This window comes from Melospiza melodia, chromosome 20 (genome assembly GCF_035770615.1).
Source record: "Melospiza melodia melodia isolate bMelMel2 chromosome 20, bMelMel2.pri, whole genome shotgun sequence".
Classification (NCBI taxonomy): Eukaryota; Metazoa; Chordata; class Aves; order Passeriformes; family Passerellidae; genus Melospiza; species Melospiza melodia.
Genome location: NC_086213.1, coordinates 7,319,141 through 7,322,291, shown reverse-complemented (window position 1 = coordinate 7,322,291; position 3,151 = coordinate 7,319,141).

Sequence of the window (3,151 nt, the reverse complement as noted above, 5' to 3'; positions counted from 1 at the left end):
TGAAGGGCAGGGCAGCACTCGCAGAGGGCTCCCCGGTGCAGATTGCGGCTCCCGCCTTCTCTCCCCGGCTCTCTGGTTCGCTGCGGCCGGAGGAAGGCGGGAGCCCTCTAGGGGCGGCACACGGAGCCCTGGAGGGATCCGGGCACCTGCTGAGCCATCCCCCTCTGCCTGCCGAGCCCCTCCTGCCTTCCCCGGGCACAGGAGCGCTGTCCTAGCTCCTACAAGGGCTCAGCACCTGAAAGTCTACACAGAAAATCAGGCTGGGCACGAGGAAGTCCCAGACTTTTTCCTGGCAGTGCTTACCCTACAGCCCGGAATATGATGTGGGAAGTCTCTTCTCTGTGGTTGGTTCAATCCTCTCAGAGAAAACACAACATCACCAAAGTGCAGACTGCAGTTCTGGAGCTAGCCTGGCTCACCACAGCATAGCTGGAATTTTTTCTTCTAGGCTATGCAAAAAGGACTTGGTTTTGCCTTACTGTGTGCCTCAAGCATACTGTGAACTCTCATAGAAAGTGAGCAGGTTTATCTTTGTCAAGGCTTGTTCAAAATAGTCCTTTCCAAGAGCTACTTCTATTTGAAGGCTAGGTAACAGCTGCAGCATTTAAACATTTAAATATTTTCTCATTCTAATGAGAACTTAAGATCCTTTCCAAACAGCTCAACATAACAACATGAGAACATGGCAAACTCAAACTTCAAAACATTTTGACTCCAGTTAAAAAAAAAAAAAACCAAAGCCAAACAACACCCAAAACAAAACAAAACACAAGCATCAAAAAGCATCTAACCAGATATTAAGAATTTACTGTAGTGCAACAAATAACAGATTTTGTTAGTGATCCAAACCAGAAGAGTGCAAGAACAGCTTAACACTTTGAAAAAAACCCACCAAGGTTGTTTTTTTTTTTTTATATAAGAGATATTGACCATAAAAGTCCTGCAGTTACATGAGCAAAACTACGGTATTGGTTTGGTGAAACAGGTAAATACCCATTACAGTCTCTACATGTAATTTACAAACAACTTTCTGCATGACATATTCAAGGTTATGCTTGATTTCTTAAAAAAAATAATTAGAGACAATAAGATGAACGCCTGTAATCTACATTAGTGCTCCTTGAATAGCAAACTTGATCTAGATGCAGAAAATGTTTTATCTATCCCTCACCAAATGGCAGAGATGTGAAGTCTGCATTACTAGGAGAACCCATATTTCTTAAAGTTCTCCCAGTCTCTGAAGAAGTACTTCTGCTCACTCCATTTCCCAGGTGGAAAGGACAGGCATTTCCAGGCTGTTGGCAGAGCCTTGGTTTTGGCTGGGATAGAGTTAATTTTCTTCCTAGTAGCTGGTACGGTGCTGTAGTTTAGATTCAGTGTGAGAATAATGTTGATAACACACTGATGCTCTAAGTTGTTGCTAAGCAGTGCTTACTCTAAATCAAGGACATCTCAGTTTTCCAGGCTCTGCCAGTGAGGAGGTGCACAAGCAGCTGGGAGGGAGCACAGCCAGAACAGCTGACCCAAACTGGCCAAAAGGCTGTCCCTTGACATTCACTTCCATAGGCTTATTGATTGTTTCTTGCTCAAACCCTTCAGTAACAGAGCCTGCAATGACTGGAATCCTGGAGCAGAAGGTTGGCTCTGAGCCCCATGTTGAACACATGGGTGGTGGGGATCTGTTGGATGAGAAGGAAAACAGTCACGAGTACAACAGCACTGCCAAGAATCAGCAATGCCTGGATTTCATCTCCTACTGTTCAAAAGGAGACTGCAAAGCCAATGTTGGGCATCAGCAAGGAGAAACAACAGTGATGTCCAGTCCTGTTCTCAACTGCAGCTGGAATGGGCTCTGACCTAGAGGAAGGCAGTGCCTTTGGGAAGGAAAGCACCAGGGATTCCCATGAGACACTGTAGTGACCTTGTTCAGCTCTGTGTTGTTATTGGCAAAGATCAGCTGTAGCTGCCTTTGGACTGTGGAGTTACCTGGCTGATGGATTCCCACAGCTGCTTTTTACAAAACCACAGAAGAACAGCAGCAGTCAGCCACTGCTTGTGCTCCCTGGTGAGCCCAGTGAATCACAGGCTGGATTTGCTGCTAAACCTAGTCAAGCAAATCCCCAGCCCACACTTTTCTAGGAATTTGCTGCTTTTTTAGAGATTATTACAAGTGAAGTTTCACCCCGGCAATTCTTCCTGTTAAAAGAATAAAATAAAAGCAAACCAAAAAAAGACTTTTAGAACCATAAAATGGAAGATATTTTCAAGAGACTTGAGGTTTGATCTGAAGTAGGTTCAAGCATGCCCATAACATCTTGACCAGAACACACCTGATAATTCACTATGGTTATACTTATTTTTGTATTTCAAGAATACTTCATCTGCTTCCCTGTGATGCAGCATTCTGGGTCCTTGTAGACTTTTATTCTCTCTAGGATAAATACAAAAGCATTTAGACAAACTTCCTGAAAGACTGCATCTCTCAGAACCCCTTGTTAAAGCTTGCCTTTTGTCAAGTCTCCCATCTGTGTCCTGCTCTCCTTCTGTCTTCCTCTCATGAGGATGTGAACACCTGCACTTCAGAAACAACCACACAGGTTAGCTCAGCTCCCAAGCCTTACTTGTATTTCAGGTTACCATTCCTCTTAGAACTTTCTCTATGTTCTGTAGTAAATTAACCCTAACATACTCTGAGGATTTGCTCTCCAGCCTCCCACTTCAGTGGTCAAAGACCACTTCTTTAACAAGTATTCAAGTAAATAAATTGTCACCATGTCTGGCTGCAACAGGGTCTTTTAGATCATTATCCTGTTACTGCAGGACACCAGCAGTACACCCCACTTAACCTGCACTGTCACTGTGGTCAGCTGGGAAAAAGAAGGAACAGATCAAATTAGAGGTTCACAGTCCGGAAATGGCTTCAGTGACATTCATCTTTTCAAGTAAGCACACTGTGTAATCCCAAGGATTGCTTCCTTCTAGTGCTGCCACTGATCTCTTTTCCCAGAAAAGCCCTATGGAGGAAGGTAACATGGTGAGACAGGGTAACCACTCAACGATGTACAACATGACCTACATGAAAAAAGTTGCAACATGAGGCACCTGAAATATTAGAATGAGATAGATCTTTAAGAAAAGAAACAAACAGTGC